This window comes from Centrocercus urophasianus, unplaced genomic scaffold, assembly GCF_019232065.1.
Source record: "Centrocercus urophasianus isolate 14NV4802_14NV808 unplaced genomic scaffold, USGS_Curo_1.0 seq_13, whole genome shotgun sequence".
Classification (NCBI taxonomy): Eukaryota; Metazoa; Chordata; class Aves; order Galliformes; family Phasianidae; genus Centrocercus; species Centrocercus urophasianus.
This window is the reverse complement of record NW_024884475.1, coordinates 31802883-31825796: the sequence shown is the minus strand read 5'-3', so window position 1 is coordinate 31825796 and position 22914 is coordinate 31802883. Positions and strand designations below refer to the sequence as shown.

Here is a 22914-nt window from a genome sequence, read left to right as displayed (position 1 = left end):
AATCAGTGTCTTGTTCAGAAATACTACCACCTCCCTTGCAGTATCATCACTGGTAGCTCAGTATTTTAAGTTTTTTTTCATTCAAGTGTTGTTTTAACGAGGTCTGATATAATTAGGAGATAAAGAATGGTGGCTGAAGTGATCCATTTAGAAATGATTAGTAGGAGGTTGTGAAGGGGAAGCTCTTGCTTTCATTAGAGCTCAGCGTAGGACTGAATAGCTTCTGTGGTTGCTGATTCACAGCAGCTCTAGAGGGCATGCCTCTCTGAAGAGTTGCTGTATATTTTCAAGGAAATTGGTAAACAAATCCTGCTTCGTTTTGGCTGCTTGCTGGCATTGTAGCAATATAGCACAAGTCCTTGAGTCTCGTACTCTTGATATCTAATTATTTTTGTGCTTCAAATACAACCACACTTTTCAGCCTCTCAGTTCTCCAGTGTGAAGCAAAGGTGTTCCTAACACCTCTTGTCTCATTGCCAACTATTTAATTTTACAACAACTTTTCAATTCTGTTGCATATTCCTTTTATTCCCTTCCTATTTATTTTTATCTCTTCTCCCCTTTCACCCCTCTCTTTATTACTTCCTGAGGTGTTTTTTTTTCTCCCCACCACCTCAGTGAGCTGTTTCTAGGTTTCCCTTGCCAGGGCAGCATGGGGTAGCTATTCAGCTGCTTTCCAGCAAAGCAAGTACATCTATTTGTCTCTGTCTTCCTGCAGCAGGCAAACAGAAGAGAAAAACCAATTAAAAAGTGAAGTGTATTTTCTGAGAGAGAAACTTAGGGCTCACAATAGGCAATATACCTGTGTTATAATGAGCTGTGGCTAGGATACAGGCCAGAAAAGTGTGGAACATGAAGTGCACAATGATCACTTGCATGCACAGATTTTACTAAATAGCTGTCCAGAAATCTCACTGGAGCAAGTTTTGTCCTCAGTTTTTCAGTGTTTTCACATCTTGTCTCAACTGGTAATAAGCCTTTCTCACAGTATTTCATCACTCCTGGCTTTGGTTTTGACTGAGGTGCATGAAAATAATAATAATAATAATAAAAAAGTCAACGCTGTTAGCTCTTTACAGCACTGAAGTCCGGAACAGGGAGAGGTGTGCTGAAAGAAGCTCTCCTCCCTACTTGATGCTAGTTTGCTCATTCTTTCATATATAGCTGCCCCAAAACATTTACACCGTCTTCTCTATCTTCTGCAAGTGGAGTGCTCTCAGCCAAAGGAAGATGGATTGTTGGTGTGGATATGAATGTATTAATTCTCCCAGAAAGTTAGGCAGACTGCTAACTCTGCCAAGTGTGGGAAATAGAAGCTACCCATGAGGCTGGGGTAATGCGTGCCCGTGTTATCAGAGAGCAGCTCAGGAGGGCTGCTGTCTGAATTGGCTGGTGCTGAGAACTTGGTGCTCAGGCTGCGGTATTTGACCCAGTTGTGGTCTGGCCCTGGCACATAGGGTGCTGGTGGGATGCTTTTTTTTTATCTTACTGCTTGCACTGTGTGCTGAGGCTGCTTCAGAGCTGCTTCAGTGTGTTCCTGGTGCACACTAAAACAGAACTGTAGTCAAGCCTCAGGTATTCCCATTTTGAGCTCACCTTTTTCTCGGAGTTCAAACTTCATCATGTGTTATGACAGACGTAACTGTGGTCTCAAGCTTTTACTAGACCAGAACTGCTGATCACTTATTTTCTCATCAATCCCAGCAAAGCAGCAATAACGTGATACTGAGCACCCAGGGCTGAAAGTTCAATTGTGCTTGTGAGTGCTGACTGCTGGTGAGGTGTGGTATGAGCTACAGCAGGAATACCTATAGAGAGGACTGTGGTGCAGCATACATTTTGCAGCAGACTGATGCTATAAATGCTCCACAATGTAGAGAATGGTTTGGGTTGGAAGATGGGTGGGGATAGCTTCCACTAGATCAGGCTGCTTAGGGCCCCTGGCTACAACCTCCAGAGATGGGGTAGCCACTGCTTCTTTGGGCAACCTGTTTCAGTGTCTCACCACCCTCAGAATGCAGTTCCTCCCGTATATGAGGTAAACCTGCCCCCTTTCAGTTTGAAGCCGTTCCCCCGGTCCTGTCACTACGCTCTCCGATTAGGGGGTCTCTCTCCATCTCCCCACAAGTCCCTTTGGGTGCCGGGGCCATCAGCCGGGGCCGCGCGGCCGCCCCTCGGTCCGGGGGTGCAGCCCCCGCGGTGCGGGCCCCAGGGCGGCGACGGGGCGCAGCGGCGGAGCGCCGGCTGCCCGCGGGGGGGCGGCGGCCGCTTTCGGCGACGGAGCGCGGGGCTGAGCGAGCACTAGTGGGAGCTGGAGAGGGCAAGAGGAGGGGAACAACGAAAAAAATCCCCGACCCAAGTAGAGCGGCCGCGGTGCAGCGGGTGAGGCGGCGCCGACGAGCGGTAAGGACGACGTTAAAGGGACGGCTGCCCTGCAGCCCCGGGGCTGCTCGGTAGCAGGCAGGGGCTGCTCGGGCAGCTCCTTGCCACAGGCCGGCGGTGCAGGGAGCCTCCAGCGCTCCCCGAACGCTGATCTGTGTGGTTTTGTAACTTGGGGATGGTGGAGAACGGGGCCAATCGGTGGGAAAGGACGCGACGGTGCGGGCCGGTGGTTCGGGGCAGCTGCGGAGCTCCGTCACGTGCGGTGGAGCGGCGTGAGCGCCGGCGTGCCCTCCGGGTAGATCACTCGGTAACTTCGGGCTCGCTTTGAGACCGCCCGATGGATGCAGATTAAAGGAAGCCTGGCCGATAAGGAGGCCGTGGGGGGGCACAAACCCCGAGGTGTGTCCCGCGTCGTGACAGCGCGACGCCGGAGTGAGGACAGGGCAAGAATGTAGGGATAACGCCCCGGAACGCGCTCAGCGTGCAGCCGCTCATCTGCAGCGCGGCTCCGTCCGGGAGCGGGTGTCTTTGCAGCCCGTATCGATCTTCCCTTTCCACGGACAGCTTGGATGGCCCCTGACCCTGGGTAAACTTTCTGCATTCACACCGTGGCAAGGATGTCTGTGCTTTAACTCTGCGCCGTGTCAAAACCCACATCTTTGTCTGGTAGCGTTGGTGGTGAAGGATTGGTCCTCTTTCCTTCTTGTGCCACTCACGTTCGTATAAACACACCGTTTTTCCTCTCCTCCTTTTCATCCTCTCTCTTGCTTCGTTTAAAGCTGATCTTATGGAAAACTGATTTTGCCACGTGTTTGTTTGGTTTTGAGAGTGGATCATTTAGAACCCTGATGTTAAGAGTCAGGACACTGAGAGTGGCATTGCCCACAGAGGTGGCTCACGTTTGTCAGAATCTGTGCAGACTCTCACTCCTTCCTCCTGGCATGGGCTGTATATGCAGAGGTGGATGCCTTTCAAAGTTGCTTTAAAAGCAACTGGAAAAATCAAAGCAGCATTTTAACATTAGACTTACATGATGAATTCATAATAAACTGAAAATCCTCTGGTTAATATGTTGAAACTTTGTTATGAAACAGTTTTGCAGTTGTTTCAAAACAAGGAATCCACCACAATAAATACCATAGAAGGGCCATGAGTGCCTTCCCACAGCCTGCTGCCCAGCCTGGCTTCAGCAAACTACTCTTGATTTACAGTTGTGCATCTGGGGACTTTGGGATAGTTGTGTCTGTATCTCCTATTTTCTGTGTGAATCCCTGAGCTGTTACTGTGTGGGTCAGTGTAACAAATGCTGGAGCTTCAAGATAGCACTTCGGTACACAATTTTAAGGACTCGAGCAAGTTCATTTGAATTGTTGTGCTTGTGCTATTGAAATGATGCATGTGCAGGATGCTTTGCTTTATGGAGCTCTTGCAGCATCAAGCCTTCAGGTCTTAAAAATCCTTTTAAAGGGATTTGGTTGGTAATAATGTAAACTGACAGATATGCAAAGGCTGTTCCCAGAGTCTCATCTTTCCTGCCTGTTTCTGTCATTCTTCCCTGTATATTGTTTTTTAGAAAACAAGAGTTTCGATGTGTAAGACATAATATCTATTGCCAGGTGCAAGGAAACAATGGGACAGAACCTGATGTTCAGGTGGGAAATGACGTTACTACTCCCAAGAAATGATAGTAATTTTTTTTTTGGATGAATGCTTATGAGCTGTTCTGTTTCTTAACTACTGACTAAAAAATATTTACCTAGTGAGTAAATCCTGTGGGGAAGGAACTGCTTTGTAATGCCTTACCTACACAGTATCTGAGGCAGTGAGCTGTGAGTGAGGGCTGTCTGTGTCTCACGGACACCATGTAGGTCATAACATTTGGATAAAATATGGAGTAAACTAGAAAGTCACCCTAAAACTTGTGACAGGCATTTTCTCCTGCCTATGGGGTAGTTGCAAGGGTAGAATAATGCATAGGTAGACACACGTTGTCATTATTCTACTGAAGAAATTGGTTAGATTTTATGGGGGCATCAGTATTCAAATCATTCATGCCAAAGTGAAATAGATCACCATATTGTAAATAATGTAAATATTTAGCAGAATTAAATAAATTAGTTGTACTTAGTACAGCAGATTATAAAATATATTTTACAGACTCATTTGGATTTTGTGTTTGTTTTATTTTTAATATATGAACTACTATTTTATACTCCCTTGAAAAAACCGGAGGTGTTGTTGCTGATAGGCCAAAGTAGGAGAAAAGTGATTAGAAAACATTCTTGAACTGAGGTTGCACGTGCCAAATGGGTCTCTTCATTAATTCCTGCAGCAGCGTGTGTTTCAGACTGAGCTTGCTTTTGATAAGTACTTCACTCTTTCTACTCTGTGTCTGGTGGAGGTAGCAAAAATGTAATGAGGACTATGTGATAAGGTTTCCAAAAAGTCAACAAATTGTGACATTCTGATGATATCTGAAAATTGGACTGTGCTTTTTATCAGCGATCTTGTTCTTTTGAGTGTGTGAAAGGAGAAAGGTTTCTCTATTACAGCTTCTGTAAGGGTTGACTTTTTGTAATAAGGAAGTGATTTTTAGGTAACTATAATACTCTATAATGTTTGATTGCATTAAACTGTATTTGTCATGCGTTACATCTGCATTACTGAGTTTACTTTTCTCTGCTCACAATGTCAGCATCTCATCAAGCTGTAAAGAAATTCCTGTGTGATCAGTTATTCTTTATGATCAGTTCAAGCCATGCTGTGTGTGCACAAGCAGCTGTGCGTGCTCACACCAGCAGCATACACACAGAGGTGCGTAACTGTGTCTCTGCTATTCAGGCAATATGTTTTAATTCCTCCCACCCACAGAATGCATTGTAGGGTTTTGATAGAAAGTAAGACCAAAGAAGTCTATGTTCTTATGCATTGCATCTCCAGACTGATTCCCTGATAGAAGAGCAGTAAGTTCCTGCTCCAGCTTCTCTCCTCATGGTGCTGTGCTTTCAGTCCAGCTGCCTGCTTTTCTGCCTCTTGTCAGAGTGAATATCTCTGAAAGCTCTAAACCTTTGTCAGATTTGGTTATAATTGGCCAATAGCCTCAAAACTTGTAAGAGTGGGTCTGGCAGGCATGTTTATCCACAGATAAGCAAGTCTAAACATTTCCTTGGGAAAGCAGGCAGAAAGTTATTTTCTATCTGAGCCATGTGTAGAGCAAGCCCTCATCTAGAGGGGAAATGGCCAGCAGGATGGGTGTGTTCATAAGAGCCTAAATGACCATTTCGCTCCCTATATTCATAATCATCTGTTGTGGCTTATAGAACTACAGATATGAGTCCACAGAGTTTGAGGAGATGTGTGCAAATCACTGAATGCAATAAGGGGAAAAGCCTGGAGTTGTGGTTTGGGTGAAGGAAGAACATCCCTGAAGATAAGTTCTCTATTTAAAGCTTCCATAAAGTTGTATTTCAAGTAGCATATTAACTGCAGTATGCGACGACTTGAATGTACACTGATGTTTAGAAGTTTTTTCCACGGAAATTGATTTTATTACATGTTGAAAATTAATCCAGTGTTAGTGTCAAAATATATTGCTAGGAATCTCTACATTTTATATTACTAAGCCAAAAACTGTAGTTTCTCATACGAGCATGAATAAAGACATACTTAAAATGCACGTTCTTTAAAATTACCTCATTTTGTAACACAGATGTAACTGTTCCCACCTGAAAGAAAAGCAAAATTTGGTTAGAATTCAGAAAGATTTCACATGTAAAGCCTAAAATCCAGAATGGCTTGTGTATATGATTAGCCACTTAAAAGGAAAGTATTTAAAAGGTTAAGTTATCCAAGACTTATTCCCTGAAGCTACAAACATATTTGCTCATGCATAACTTCACTGAGGAATCCTTAAGTGAACAAAATTATGTACTTGCATGTTTGTAGAATTGAGACCTTAATTAGCTCTAGGTTAATTTCCCTTTTTCCTAATTAAAAACACAGAGGTCAATTAAGGATCAGGTAAGACTTTAATTCCTTCAGGACTATCTTCCTTATCAGAAATAGGTGTTCTGATATATATTTCATTATAATCTCTGACCTTTTCTCCAACTTACTTTCTTTTATTCTTACTAGTTTGGTACAAGGAAGTACTTGCATTTAAAATAGACTCTGTAAAGGTGAACTGTTGAAATACACATTGTTTTTTGGGGGAGAAATACCACAGGCAAAATAACAGATTTATTCACACTGGACTGGTAATGTGTATTTGAGCAGGGATTTGCTAGGTTTCTTATCTGTCTTAAATATGTGAATACAGCTTGATTTGTAAACTGAGTCAAATATAATTTAAATTGTCATGTGTGTGTGCAGTTTCCTCTTTTCTTCATCAGAAGTGATGACGAACACAAATATGCATGTAAAGTATAGTGCAGAGGGTACAGTAATACGGTCTGAATCTTCGCTAGTCAGATTTGATTCTGCTCCTGATGACTGTAGGCTCTGTACGTACGTAAGAAGATTTGGACAGGGCAAACAAATTCTTGCTTCTGTGCCAGCTGTATTGCAAAATCAGGACAGCAAAATGGAGATAAAGCTAATTAGCTATTTGCATTTGCTACTGAAGTTGGAGAAACACTTTTTTCCTATCAGGGAATTTTTCTCCAGGCATAACTATCCGGTAGAGTTTGTTAAAATGAATGTAGTAAGACTTTTGTAGCCTGCAGAAATACAATTAATTTCATACAGGCATCATAGACTTGCTTTATTAATAGGCAGGTCTTGTAGGGTCTTGTCCTGGAGAATCGAAGTGAAGAAACCTTTCAAACTGAGCTGGGTCCTGGTGCTTCAAGGAGATGGCACTTCCATATGGCTCTGCATCTCAGTTTGTCAGCTGGGATGCTGGCACAAATACCCCTGAAGGTGTTCAGAGACCCTGAATCAAGACAGAGATCAACTCCAAGCTACTACTTTAATGAACAGAGTGAAACTTCTGTTGCTCAGCAGATTGCATCAGTACAGGTTAGCGGATGACCTGCTGGAGATGAGCTCTGCAGGGAAGGATCTGGGGGTCCTGGTGGATAACAGGCTGGCCATGAGCCAGCAGTGCGCCGTGGTGGCCAAGAAGGCCAGTGCTATCCTGGGGTGCATTAACAAGAGTGTGGCCCGCAGGTAGAGAGCTGTGATCTTCCCCTCTACTCTGCCCCGATTAGACAACATCTGGAGTACTGTCTCCAGTTCTGGGCTCCCCAGTTTGCTAGAAGGAGACTAGCGAAGGGCCACAAAGATGATTAAGGACCTGGAACATCTCTCCTGTGAGGAAAGGCCAAGTAACCAGGGTCTGTTCAGCATGGGGGAAAGAAGATGAGAGGGGATCTGATTAATGTTTATAAACATCTAAACGGAACTGGGAGGCAAATGGATGAGGCCAGGCTCTTCTTGGTGATGCGTAGTGATAGGACAGGGAATAATGGCCTATCACAGAATCACAGAATCACCCAGGTTGGAAGGGACCTCAAGGATCATGTAGTTCCAACCCCCCTGCCTAGCTGGGCCACCAAACACACACATTCACATCAGGTTGCCCAGGACCCCGTCCAACCTGGCCTTGAACACGTCCAAGGACGGGGCATCCACAACCTCCCTGGGCAGCCCGGCCTAAAACTTGAACATAGGAAGTTCTGTACTAACATGTGGAAGAACTTCTTTACAGAAAGGATAATAGAGTGCTGGAAGATGTTGCCCAGAGAAGATGTGGAGTCTCTTTCTATGGAGATATTCAAGACTCGTCTGGATGCCTATCTGTTTGATCTATTTAAGGATGTCTGCTTTGGCAGGGGGGTTGGACTTGATGACCTCTTCAGGTCACTTCCAACCCCTGTAGTTCTGTGATTCTGTGACTGCCTTATGCTTTCATATTTAGAAATACTGATAATTTATTCTTCCTTTTTTTCACAAGCATTCCTAAGCAGCTGTTCAGGACCGCTACATCCAACACCTTGCAAATATTATGAATGTAAAATCTTGAATCTGCATTGTATTTAGGATTTCAAATATAAATATCATTTCTGTCTGGGAGATGATAAGAAATGCATTGACGTAGGATTGCCAGTATGTTTTTTGTGCTCAAACTTCTGACTGCCTCAATCTGTGGTTTTCACAGGACACCCATTACTGTCACATGAAGTGAGCTTCTTATGCTGGGAAACATTTCTCCCACAGTATTAAACTCCTTTTCCAAGTTTACTTTGGCACATATGTAACTGCATTACTTTAGATAAAAGGAAAAACATTTTCCTCTAGAAATTTTGAATTAATTGGAATTGGATGGTAAATCCTGTGGATGTATTAAGGGTTAAATCTTTTTAAATAGGACATGTAATCTATGCTTACCAGCAGTACATGAGAAGCAGTGACATTGCATAGATGCATGCTTGTGTTTTATGGAACAGGATATTTTTTTCCTGACAGCTGCTGCAACAGCAGGCAGATCCATATTTCTGCATTTAGAGAGAAGAGTACACTTCTAACTTGAAGCTAAATAATTTTTCTCTGATATTTTTCTATTGCAACAGGTTAGGCTTCTCTATCTCTCTCTACAAATAAGTCAGGGGGTTACAGTGTTGTTTGTCTGTTCAGTGCAATAGGGATGTTATTGAGTGAGGACCTGCAGAAATCACTCATTACTTCAATTAAAATTAAAGAACATAAAAATGAGCTTTTACTTTTTTGCTCTGAAATCTATTGATAAGGAGTCATCAAGCTTTTCTGTAACTGTATAATGGAATTTTTCAGGACTATTTCATTTTGAGTGAAGTTTGCTTTCTTGACAAAAACTGGCGTGTGATCCGTATTACATGCGAGCTGTGATTTGAACTAGTAGTTTTCTTATTACTTGCATTTTTTTTAAGGTTTAGTGGAAGTCTTTGGTTATTTAAGAATCATGGCTTTCTTTTGAGAAACAGAAGCAAAGTGACAAAAAGAAGAGATTCTAGTCCTCATGGTTGTAAACTGCATTCTTATTTTTGAGGCTTGGATCTTTGATCATTTGACTCGTATGTGTAATGCCATTAGATATACTTAATTTGTGCATAAATGTTTTATTAGCTTTCTGCGAAAGTGTAGATTTTATATTTCATGCAGAACTGAATTTTTCTTATTCACCTTGCCAGTGTAGGCAATGTGACTTGGAATGGTGTGAAGAAATGAGAGCTAGTCCAAAGGGTTTGATCTATTTTTATACTGACCTTCTGCTCTCAAATGTTACACATATATTTGAAATTATTAATTTCAATGGCATTTCTTTCCTTAGTAGCATTTCAGCTATTTCTACAAACCATTGTTGGCATTTCTTTTATCTTGCTGTAAATTTAATAAAAATTTGAACTGCCTGGCTGACTTTTGTAAATGGATATATTCTTATGGGTGTAGTGATTGATACTAAATCTTTTCAGAGGTTTGTGGACCCTTTGTATGCAAGTAGGAGTTGTCTTACCTGTATTGAAAAATCTTTTAAAATGTGTTTTTAAGTGCTAGTCATACTGAAATACTGACCTTGGCTTAAAGTAAGAAGTGAACTGCAAATAGTCCAGTTGACTAAATGCTGTGCTCTGATGGTAGTTTATGATTTGAGGGCCGAGTTAAACTTTTAGAAGTGGTTTCCCATAAAACTAAGGACCTAAGTGAGCAATCATTTTGGGAACTGTTGGAGCATTTGAGGAGCTGCTATGACTGGCTCGGTTTTTTTTGTTTTGTTTTTTTTTTTTTTTCCCCTTAATCTTTTTTTTTTCTTGCTGAGTTTCTATCATTCCTAGTGGTGTTCTGACATAACTTCATAAGCTGTCTTCAAGCTATCCTCAAGCAGAGTGATGCAAGTGGGTGAAGTCTGAGTTGGCCTAATTGGTTAATGAACAGATAAACTGTTGAAAATGGTAAGTTTTCTCAAACTCCACTCTTCTCTGTGGAGGATAAGCAGCACTCTCAAACAATACTTCATATGTGTTCAAGAGTAGGGAAGGAAAGTGCTTGAATATTTTGTGTGCAACTAATTTCCTACACTCTGTGTGTGTGTATATACATATACTATAAATTGAAAATAATGGAAGAAAGGAGGGAGAGTTTTGCAGGAGGAGTCCTGCAAAATTATTGCATTTGGTTTTGGTCTTATGAATAGGCTAACTGATAGTGGTGGTGTAACAGAGCTTAACGTGTGATGAGTAGATAGTGCTGGTGGTAGGTGCTCAGATCCTGCTGGCCTGAAGTGTTGCATTGCTGTTTCAGTAGAATGAAACAAATCTTGCACATTGTGTGAAAGCTCAGCCATGATTCTGTGAGGCATTGTCAAAGGAAAGTGCTTCCATCCCAAGTTGGAAGAGAAAAAGCAAATGGAAGAGTTTGCTGAGGGAAGTCAGGACTGCTACTACTTAAGTTTTTCCAGGCTGACAAAGGGCAGGAAGGATGGATTACTGGAAGCAGCAGCTGTATGTATGTGGTAGTAATGGTTATAGATTTGTAACAAAGTGTTCCTCTTTTCATCCAGACTTCGTTGTTGACCCTTTCTTGCAGTCTGAACTTTGTGTAGATGCGACAGCTATAATGAAGACATCTTGTAATGAACAGCCTGATTTTTTTTTCTTATTTAGGTTGTTTCTCTTAAACCAGTATAGACTGAAATAGTAAAATCATACTTCAGTCTAGAGGAAAAGTCTTCCCTTTCAATGGAGTTGTGAACTGGACTGTCTTTTAAGTCATTTTGAGTTTGGCTGACTTATTTCCAAGCATACACATGCATAATTTATACTTGTTACCTTTGAGAACTATGAGTATTCAGCACCTCTACAGATGAAATGTACCACCTTTCTTATTTCACTTGTGTACTGCAAGTTAGTATACAGATTTGTCAGCCCTTTGAACTACCCCAGGTGATGATTTGGGTTTTTTTTTTCAGAGAAAACATGCTAACTTACAGGTGATTTTCTCACTGTAATAGGTGTTGGTCCAGTTGCATCTACTCTCTAGATACAGAAAATGCAAGCAAGTCAAACAGTGTAATTAATTAGTATCTTTCCTTTTTGTGGAGATGGAAATCATTGCTGAACAGTTGCTAGCAGCTTGAAACTACATCTTAAAGTCCTTGAACTCTTTAAGCCATATCTTCAAATAAGGGAGATGCGGGGGTGGAAGGAATGATACATGAATTTCAAAAGCTGTGGGAAACTTTCAGCGCAGAACAACCTTTTCTAAATCATGTCTTTCTCTGAAGTGTATGAGATGAGGGGTACGACCACAGGCTGCAATCTTGCAAATGACTATGTGAAAGAGGGCAACTAGGGTGACTTTCATCCCACTGTGAGGCATTGCCAAGCACATCACATAGATCTATGTGATAATCTTTGCTGAATGAGGAAGGAAGCCTTATGATTGTGATGGTGATACCACGTATTCTGGGGTGGCATTGGGAAATGCAATCGTAGGCTGTGGCACAAGGGATATGTGAAGTCATTAATTTTAGGGATTTGTTACATTTTTTTTTCCTACTGCCTTTTGGCCCACACACGACTTTTGGCCGCGGATGCTGCCTTTTCCAGCAGATGGCCTATTGCATGAATATAATGTAGGAGGCTTTCTGAGACTGCTAGTGTAGTAAACCATTCTGCACATATTCCTAAATTCCCTTAGCATGTTTCAAAGAAACTGGGTATGTGTCTGTAAACCTAGGATGTCATTGTGTCATTGCCCTTCTTTGTCCTCTGGTACAGCAGAATTGTAGCTCTGGAAGAAGCTATGGCTGAACAAAGAGGGCAATTAATGCAGATTTTGCCTCCTCTCTTTCTAAAACAGGAAAACAGGTTAGCTATAGAAACAGAAGAGCTGCTAAATGTTTTTTTTTTTTAACTGCAAAACAGGATCAGTATCTGCTCTAGATAGGCCTTGACATTTTGTTAATCCATACTGCCCAAGATTTAGTTTGAAATGAGATAAATAACTAGTTTTGCAATTAAAAACTGGCACTAATGACTTTTAAAGACAGTTCCTCCTCCAATTATCTGACTTCTGTAATGTCATTAACCTGTCAGCTGTGGTGCATTTCAAGTCAAAGGTTTCCATTACTATAAGTATGTATAATTTAGGAGGTACAAGGATATTTTTTGTATTTTGTTAAGAGCAATATAAGTACAAAGTGATCTGGGCTGTTGCGTATACTTTTAAGTTAGCTGTCCACATTTAAATCCATTCATTTATTTATATGATATTTCTTCCATAGGACTCAGAGAGAGAAAATGTTAAAAGGAAATGTTTTTTGAGACACTTGAATATGTGGGTTAAATATTTCACTGTGACATTTGTTATGTTAATGCTCCCAGAATGCAATTGCATTAGCTGTTGAAAGAAACAAATAAAATAACCAAACAAACCAACCAGACCAAAATAAATAGAAGTATTGAAAAGGACCTTTTGAAAGTGTAATTAAAATATCTTTTAAAATGTGTTGCAAATGACAACTCCTTAATTCATTACTGAGAATAAAATAAACTCTGTATCATTAGTGGAATAAAGAATTGATGGAGGTGGTTCTGTTAATTTGGTGCAATATTTGAGCAAAGCTTCCATTTAAGCCTTCCTTTCTTCCTGCATTCTTTCATTTCTATTCCAGGGACTAGCCTCTTCTGTCCACTGGAATCTATTTTTTTCTATTGGCATAGAGGAACCAAGTGACATTCTCTTGAGATCATTATTTAAAGGGGGGGGGGGAAGTGTATGCAAAACAATGTGTTCATTTTCTTCATGAGAGGTAGAGAGAAGCCCTGTTTATCCTCTGTGGTATAGAGAACCATCGTGTGTGCTTTATTTCTATAGTTTTCTTTTTCTGATCTAGATTTTGAGGTATTCCCTGTTCTTTGGAAAATAATGCTTGGGCTGAATCCTCAATTGCAACTTTGAGTTCTTTTAGTGCAGTTTCCAGTAAACATGGATTCTATGACTTGCTATATTTTGCAATGCTACTACAGTGAAGGGGGCCCATATAAACCTTCTTCATTCTTCGAGCATCACCATTCCATGTGTCCATTTAATAGATATCCTGAAGATAATTTTCTTGGGTCCTATGCCCTGCTTTAACTTTAAAGCTGCAGTGTTTGTTTTCTGTAGGAATCCATATGATACTGTAATTGTCCTGGAAGTAGAGCCTCATTCTAGTGAAAATGCAAACAACATTGGGATCTGTTTTGAGAGCATCTCAATAAGTTTCTGTCTACTTTGAGTACTGAAGTACTGATTTTTATTTTTACTTTTAATGTTCCTTTTCCTTCATGTTTGAGATTTACATTTACATTACATTTATTTGAGAGAGAACTTTTCTTGAAATAGTTCCTCTTAAAACTACTTTCAATAGATGGTCACCAAGATCTGCAAGGCCCAGCTGATGGGACAGTGAGGTCTGGCTTTCAGGGCAGAAGGAATTTATTTTTCTCTCCTCTACACTGAATTTTATGGTATTTAGGTCTTTGGAGTATTCATCCCTGTCTTTTAAGTTTATTTCATGTGGGCTGTATGGTTTGGCACTCAACGGAGGGGAATCCCAGAAGACATAGTAAATGACAAAGATGGGGATTATTGTAAGCCTCATCCTAGGAAAGTAGGCTATGAAATGATGTGTGTGCATGTAGTTTGCTTGAAAAATATCTCAATTTTTTTCCCCAAAAAACTTACCTTACCCTTCTGATGCGTCTTTGTAAACGTGGAAAAGTCTTTTTGCCCTGTCAGAATTTGGAGTCTGTACAGGTAAGCTTGTGAGGTGTGATTATGAATCAACATGGACTTGTAGGTGAGGGGCATGGTGTGAGACTGAACAGTTGAGTCTGTGTTCACACTGAAAATATGCAGAATAAGCATTTGGCTCTGTTTATTCAGATTTAAGGTCTAGTCTTAAAAACTGACCCTGCAGAGATCAGTGTCAAGGTTGCGCTTGTAATTTCAGCCAGATAAGTAGATGCTTGATGCAGTGGAATTGTAGATGCTACACACATGATTTACAAGGAAAGAATGACAACGGATTATATGAAAGGTCTGAAACTGAAGCAACAGCTGATTTTGTTCAGTTCGAAATGACCCTACTAAATAGGCAAATGATATCACAGGCTGGAAGGTCATTCCTTCTTAGCCAACTTTCAAAATATGTTAATATCTAGAAAATATGCTTTGAAACTCAGTTGATGATGAATAAATCACTTGTGAGAAATGAGCATCCTTAGCTGATCAGAAATATTCAAAACTTCTGAATAACGTTATGTTAACGATACAGTCATGTCCTGCACTGCTATTGGCAGGTACCATACCCATAGTGTATTTTCTAGTGTCCTATTCCACTTGACTGAAAAATCTGAAATTACAGAAATTATACAACTTCACTTAATTATTTTTATAGACCTTGAGAGATAGCTGTGTCATTTGTCTTATTTATTTTTCTTTAATGAGACTTTTCTGGTTTTAATTCTTTTGCCATCAGCCTTGAAAATAAATCTCAATAAAAAGAAGCAGCAATATAGGAAGTCAATTTTCTTTTTTATGATGTGCAAATAACTAGTAGCTTTGGATAGGTTATTCTGTGTATTTTCCCATTTCAATAGACAAACTGTGAGTCTGACCAAATCTAGAGGCACTTCCTATTTATGACCAAGAAATTTTTAGGGTAGATTCTCTTTTCTTCTGTTGCTTTCCCAGGGTAAAAAGAAACTTTTGTAAAAAGAAACTTTTGTGGGCCTCACATGGAGGCCCACTTTTACAAACTTCGGTCCATTTTTTCATGTTGTGTCCTAAATCCACTTCTGAGATAGAGGTGGAGATACCACAAGAACCCAACTCGGAAGAGGCATCACTTAGTACGGGGAGGATGCTTTCCCTTTTCTATTTTTCTCTGCTTTGACTGAGAATCTGATGACCAGCTGTGGGATAACAAGACTATGCTTTAAAAAACCCTCTTTTATCTATTCCCTATAACATTTACTGTTGTTGCACACTCTTAATCAATTGACGTATGGTGTCACAGTAATATCTTCATCTTTTGTTCAGTATGGTATGTAGTCAACTATTAATCTCCCCTCAGAAATCTTCCTTCACCACTTGAGCAGGTTTTATTGTTGTTCTTACGCTATGAATTCTCCAAATTTTCTGTATATCTTTGGTATCAGAAACCATGCTGGTGCTTCTCTGTGTTTGTCTGTCCTGGACTGTGTTGCGGAATTTAACAATGTAGGCCATGTGCAAGTGAAGATCACCTAGGAGACGTTTTCCTCCTCACCACAAAACACAGTTTGGTTGTACTGAAGTCTACTGACCTTTATTTCCCTAGCTGCAAAGCTCTAGAAGTTTGTGCATTACAGTTAGTAAAAGCACAATTTTCACTCATCAGCTATAAATAATTTTAATATTCACTGGTTGTACTGCAGTTCTGAGTTTGTTAGCTGTGAAAATAACATGCACTTTGGACGTAATCCATTTTTCATTTCATAATTTTCCATGCTTTTTGTTAAGTACAATATTGACTAAATTTCTCTCATCCCTTAGGAGAAGTTCAGGATTAGTAAGATGCTTAGAATGAAGAAATAAAGTGCATATTTAAAATAGAGTAATTCCTTTAGCATTGTTTTTTCATTTTGATGTATTGCTTTTCTACTGTATTCATTAAAAAAAAAAAAGTTACTTTGAGTGCAGTAATCTATTAAAACTCTTTTTTACTGTGGTGTGTTTATACACACAGCCCTTTTGTGTTTCCACTTTGCAGCTGTGAATGGTCCCTTAAGTGAGTTCCCTGCACATGTGCAGGAGCTCACTGGCTGCCTCATGCCCCTCTGCAGGTCTTCCATAGGCAAGGTGCCTTTGTGGGGAGCAAATTCTGATGGTCCTTTCTTGCATGTGTAGATTTTAACTCCTATTAAATAAACAACTTTGAGTTCTACACAGGTTGTAAGGTCTACTCAGTTTTGGAATAGAAGTTGTGTTTATTTTTGTTTCCCATGCTGGCAAATGAGCAGTGTTTTTGCAAAGGAATCTTTTGTGGCTCACGAGATTCATGTGGATGGGGATGCTTGTTAGGTATGTGTGTGTAGACTTCCTGTAGGTACTGGCACTTTTTGAGGTTATGAATTCTCTTAGGAGAGCTGTGGCCATACATACAACCTTTAGTTACAGCTGTATGCCAAGTGCATCCAATGTATGCAAAGCACAGTTTTGTTGTATAATTTTAATGTGTCTGCAGATTTGCCTTTTTCTTGATAATATCCTTTTTATCCAGCTGTCTTGCCTCTGACTTTCTAAAGGTTCAAAAAAATGATGGATCATCAACTGGGCTAGCTGTTACAAGAAGTTTATTGTGGCTGTGAAAGTGTCTTGCATAACTTTAAGCTTATCCAGAGCAAATTGTATTTCAAACATTGCCTTTGCTCTGGACTCCAGTGGACTCCAACTGTTCCGCTGAACTTTTTCTTTTTTAATCATTTTCCTGGAAGGCAGGGTAGAAGTGTTGAGACTACAGATTCTTTTATCTAGGATAAATTTTCAAAGCGCTTCATTGTTGGTGGGTTTTTTTTTTTTTTTTTTTTTTTTTTTGAATGTTACTCAACTTATTCTCTTTTATGCTTGATATGTAATGTACATGGAAATCACTTACTGCGGGATCATACTTAGCAGCTGGTTAAACTCTATGTTTCTTTCAAGGTCTTCTGCAAAACTTCAAAGTTTCAATAGTCTTAAAGCAAAAATAATGCTCAAGTATCAAAGGGAGAAATGGTTGGTGTGCTTGATAAATGTTGGTGCTGTTTTGAGTGCTTCCATGTTGACCCAAACACAGCTCACTTCTTCAGAATATGTGCTCATATTTATGTTACCTTTCTCTATGATTCTTTATAAAGGATTTTTGTCTGTTTAAGAAAAAAAATTATCGGTGGATAAGTTTAAAGTTAGGTTTCAAATGTGCTTGACAGGCAAATGTATCTTGATTTTGCTATTTTTAAAAGTTCATTTATGAACTGCCTTTAATCTACTGAAGGAAATGAAGATGTTTATATTATGTCATTGGGTTCTCATTAGCTGCTTGCTTGTTTCTTAATAGGACCATAATTTCATTTGGCAAGTGAAAGCCTTGTCTTGCCACCCTGTTACCTCTGTCTCTGTTTGCAAAGCCGAAGGGGTCTTTGTTCCCAAAATGTTATATTTAAAAGCAAAACAAGAAACCCCTAGACAAAATAATTTGAGCAGCGCCTCTTCACTAGGTTGGCAGGAAGGGCTCAGTACTGTGAGAATAATGTTCCTAGGCCCCAGGGAGTCCTTGGCTTGCTTAGTGTTGCCCTCAGCACTGCCAGAGCAGCCAGTTTAAAACCAGCTCTGGCCTAAGAGTAGGGGTATGGCTGGGTCACAGCTCTACCAAGGTGGCTTCAGAACGTAGTGCAAGAATATTTGGGTGAAAATAAGGTAAAATCCCTTGGTTTAAGGGTTACAAAAGACTTATTATTACTATAATTATTAATACTATCATTATTTGTTTGTAAGTGGAAAATTAATGTGGACCTCTCTTGAATTTAAGAGTTATTCCTCCTCTGACAGTTATAGATATACTTTTAATTTACTTTGAGAGAGCTTACGAAATGTAATAGTTGAACTAGGAACTTACTCTCACACCAGTGAAGTCCTTTACTGTTTCCTGCTTACTAGGTTTTCTAATAGTCTGTACTGTCAGGGAATGGTGTATGAGCTTATGCTTTTTATTTATGTCATTCTGTGTCATTGTACTGGTAACTAAAGCACTCTAGAATTTCTGTGTAATGTGTAGCGGGGAAAAGTCCCTTCTGATATCTCAGAATTATGATAATGATGAAGTGCCTCACTAAAAAACCTACCCAAATACAAGTCCTACTGCATTCGTGAGGTACTTTTAAATGGCATAGGAATTTTGAGAAACTACTTGTTCAACAGCATGTGGATATTTAACATAATCTATACTTCCAGACCCAGGTTAAAATTATCTTTGTGATTTTTGACTAGTTGTTCGAGAGCTACAAAACTAACCTGTTTAGATTTTTGGTTCTAGATGATGGTACTGTTATTTTTCCTACAATATGCAGAAATCACACCCCCTCCTTTACAATGTATTATCATGTAAGTTAATCTTTAGTAGCAGCAAGCATTCTCATTATCTTGAAAAATGAGGGTTCTGACTCTTACACTGAATTCCTTTGGTTGCCAAAGCATATTTTTAAAAATTATTATTTAAGAATGATGTAAGATGCAGAGGTTAAACCGTGCCTTCCACAAGTTTATGGACCTCAACATCAAATTAAGCTTAAGTTTCCTTCCATATTTATGAAAAGTTCCACATGGAAGCTTTGCTCCACCAGAAACTACCTAGAGTAAATCCCCTTGTTTGAGGCTTCTGTTCCAGTCTTTCCCCACAAGTGGATACAGAAGACTTTCTGGGTTGTTTCCCAGTTCTCTGCTTTTTCATCTGTCATATTGTTCCTTTCATAAAAGTAGCATATTTTGTCTCCTAAATGGTGAAAGCTTTCAGTGTTTTCTGTGTGAGAGGATGTTTTCAGATGCTGACCTGTGAAGCCATGAGGAACTTTTTGTGAACATCATCATCGCTGATTCATACACAGTGTTTGGCATTGCTCTTAGGAAAAATGCAGTGTTTATGCTTTCTGCTACTTGTGCATTCCTCCTTTGATATGCTCGTAGACAGCAATTCAATGCCCTCTTTTGCTAAGGTATGTTAGCAAAGACAAGCAAAGCTTGTGTCTCTCTTTGTGTGTTTTGTGTTTTACTTCTTGATTGCTCCTCAGTGAATATAGATGCAGCATGATCACAAAAAGAACAAAGTGGGGAAGTGTGCAGTGGCATGTCCCTCTTTCTAGGGTCAAGAATCAAGCAGCTAGTGGACTTGTGCAGAGAAGGGCAAGGAATTGCAAAATGATTTGATGAATTTTGAATGTCTGATATCCTCAGTGCAGAGCCAAATTAGATTTGTGGTGTGACATTTTTTCATCCTTTCCTCTTCCTGCCAAGGTTAATTGGCCTGTGCATGTGTCTGTCCAGAAATTCCAGGAATCAGGATGGGACTCAAGTTATGTGGTGTGGCAGTGATCCTCGACCATGGGGGTGGCTCTGGTTAGCCTTCCCAGCTGAATATCACATCCTGCTTTCACAGTACCTACTTTTTTCCTCTAGTCAGCCTGAATCAGTGTTCTCCTTTTTCCATAGTTAGGAGCACATCTTATCTTGTGATCACTGTTCACTTTGTTGAGATTCAGGGAGATACTAGGCTGGATGCTACTGAGAACAAATCTGCAAGGGCAACTCAGTGTTGTAAAAACTCTCTTCCCCTTGTTGATTTACTATAAGATGCCTTCAGGCATCTAGATGACCTGTATTACCATATACTTTCTCCCCATTGCAACACAGCCGTTTGGTCCAGCTTTCAAAGCGCACAGGGTCAGATCCACAGCTATGCCCACCTTCTGAACATATCTAAAGTGACTGTAAGCCAAACACAGACTAATTATAATGGAGTTACATGATATCTTAGTGTATCATGGAGTACTATGATGATATTGAACCTCTTAGACAATAGTTTTTGTGGTTCTCCTGTTCACATAACACTGCTTTGCAATCTGTTCCTCCTGCTTTGGTGAAGCAGAGGGGATGTCTAGGTGGGCTTATTCCAATAGCAGAGGAGATGTGAGAAACACAGGAGTAGAGAGGGGCATGGATCAGTGGTGAATTGCTAATGTGTTATGGGTTTAGAAGTAGGATGCTTCTCCCAAGTTGTAAATGTGATATTGTACACTTTTAGCCAGAAAATTGAAATGCCTGTCACAGAATTGACAAAAAAGGACTGAGGGAGAAGAGGACACAAAACATGCCTATAATGGGAGAATCTGATATTTCTATTCTCACAATCTGTTTGCATTTTTCCCACCACTTCATTTTTTTTTCACCTTCCTTTTATTACTTTAATATTTTTCCTTTTTAAGATAGCACTTTGAATGTAAATAGAGTTACAACAATACTTTCATTGTGAAGCATCTTCCACTTCCCTGCAGTGAAGTATAGCAGAAATTAATGCAAATAAGTCTTTGTCTGAATCCAGACTTGATTCAGCATATCTGCTGCTTTACCAGCACATACATTATTCATAGTTTACACGATACTTACTTGAAAGCAATATATGTAATACACGTCATTATATCATATATAGAGCTCTGAAAACATGTCCTTTTATTATTCTACTTAGTAGTTCAGATTGTGATGTGCAAATATTTTTAAGTTGTGTGCCGAGGCAGTGAGCTCTTTGTTAGATCCAATTAGACTTTCTCCCTTCATAGAGTGTGAGGCTCTAAAGTGGTGTTATGCTTGGCCATAGACAAACTTAATCCAGTCAGCTGGAACTCTTAACATCAGCTTTCTGTGATCTGAAGATATTGAGCCGCTGATGTATGTTTACATTCAGCAAGTCTAGCATCCAGTGCAAGCAGCAATAGCCAAGCCACTTGTCTAGTGTAATGTGTGATATGTCAGTGCATTTCAAAATTACTGCATGCATACAAGCTAGTGTACAGTAACGCTTTCATCCACAAAACTGTCTATCTCCTCTCCTGGTAATGAACATGTATTTAAGAAATCCTTTTTTTTTTTTTTTTTTTTCTCTCCCGATTCTCTTCCACTGTAAATCACTGATTTCAAAATTTACTGATTGCCAATAACTTTGTTCATTTTAGTAAGGCATATTATCAGGTTTAGTGTTAGAAAAGGATTGAGAAATTCAGCCTTAGGTCAGATGCTAAACACACCAGTACAGATGAAATAAAATACTTTCAAATATTACTGATTGCTTTTCTCTCAATGCATTCTTGTTCCACAAAGTAGGAACAAAGTTATTTGCTGTTGATGATTTTTCTTTAGTATGAATGGCAAATGTGTCTTAAATCTAATCCAAGTTTTGCTGGCTTTCCTGGGAGTTTATGCAAAGATCGGAATAGTTCCAGTAGGTCATGCTACAGAAAACTGCAGCATCAAAATGATTCTTTAGCCTTATCAGACACGTAAATGATGCTTTAAAAAAAGATTTCCCATCTGTGCACATTTCTTTATCTTTCATTAAATCTGTTTTAACTTAATAGGGCCCCAAATGTTTTCATGTAGTCTTATTATCATCTTTTTGATAAAATGTTGCTTATCAGTGACTGTAAGCAATCAGCTTCTTAGAAAATTCGCCTAAAGAAGTGAATTAAAAAGTAATACTTTCACTCTCCTGTGTTATGACATGCCACGTACTCAGTGCAATAGATGGCTGAGCTTCAGTCTCCACAGCCACCTGGTAAATATATCCCTGAGAAAATTTTCCAAAGACTATTGTAAGTGATACTGGTACACTTAACCAAACAGGCACCTAGGAAATAAATAGGACAGAAATTGTATGATGAAATTATATCTGTTCCAAATTAGACCCTTTAAAAACCTGCTACTTCTTTCAGTAAATTTATTAATGACTCTTAGAGAAAATAAAACTCCCAGTGCAAAGAGAAGGAAAATGCAGATGGGCTCAGAGCAGTGCATCTTACCCCGGGTTTTTCTTTTCATTCCTCTTCCCAGGCAGTGGCCCAGAGTGAATTTTTCATGAGGGCAGGCTTCCCCCCAAAGTGTTTGGCCACCTCACAGTTCTCATTAATATCAGTCTGAATATTTAGGTGCCTAAATAAAGAGTTAGCTGCTTAATTTCCAGCGCATGTTTTCAAACACTTTGGCCAGCATTTGTAAAGTGAGCCTTTGTTTTGCTGCCTAACTGCACTCTTCAAGCCTTATAAATCCACTTTGCGGTTGGAAATGGTATCTTAGTCTTGGCAAAGCAGCACATTCTCCTGACCTGTCTCAATGTGCAGTGGACTTCTGCAGCTGTTTATGCTGACTGGAGAACCCTGCTTATCCTCCTGATGCTTCAGACAGCTGTTGTGGAGAGAGGCCAAGTCCTGCCTCTAGAAGGAGTTCCTATTTATCTTGCAGGCCTGATTGTATGGCTATGGCATAAAAGAGCCATGAACGAGAGATAGGAATAGCCCTCTGAGGAACAGCTCAGTGGAAGATGCTGTAGAGAGGTGATGGCATTGTTCAGTTCTGCATCATGGAGCTTTGAAGGCATACTGAACAAAAGAAGATACAGTGCGTGTCTTTTTGTTCAGCATGGCACAATGGCTCTTGGCTGCAGAAGAGTTTCTAATCAGGTAGGGTCAACAGCTCCCTGCGGCTTTCGAAGGCCTTCCCTAGGTGTCATGAATGCATGAGAGCAGCTTGGTCAGAGTGCAGGGCTCCTGGGACCAAGCAAGGTCATTCTCCATTTCCAGTTCAGACCAATACAAAGTTTGTTTACCAGAAGTCAGACCCTATATCAAAGCTTAAGTTTTTCAAAGGTACACTTAGAAGTAGCAAAAAAAAAAAAATTTCTTTTTTCCAACATAAAAGAGTTTTTGTACTACTACTGCTTTTATAGTT

The 22914-nt window shown here is 39.9% G+C and overlaps 1 protein-coding gene across 1 annotated transcript in view; it reads left to right on the top strand.

The window, feature by feature from the left end:
- The first annotated feature begins 2378 nt into the window (after positions 1–2378).
- Positions 2379–22914, top strand: part of BMPR1B (bone morphogenetic protein receptor type 1B) — a 232785-nt gene continuing 212249 nt past the window's right edge. The window contains exon 1 of the mRNA XM_042812107.1: positions 2379–2403. The gene's annotated coding sequence lies outside the window, so the exon portion shown is untranslated. The remainder of the gene's footprint in view (positions 2404–22914) is intronic.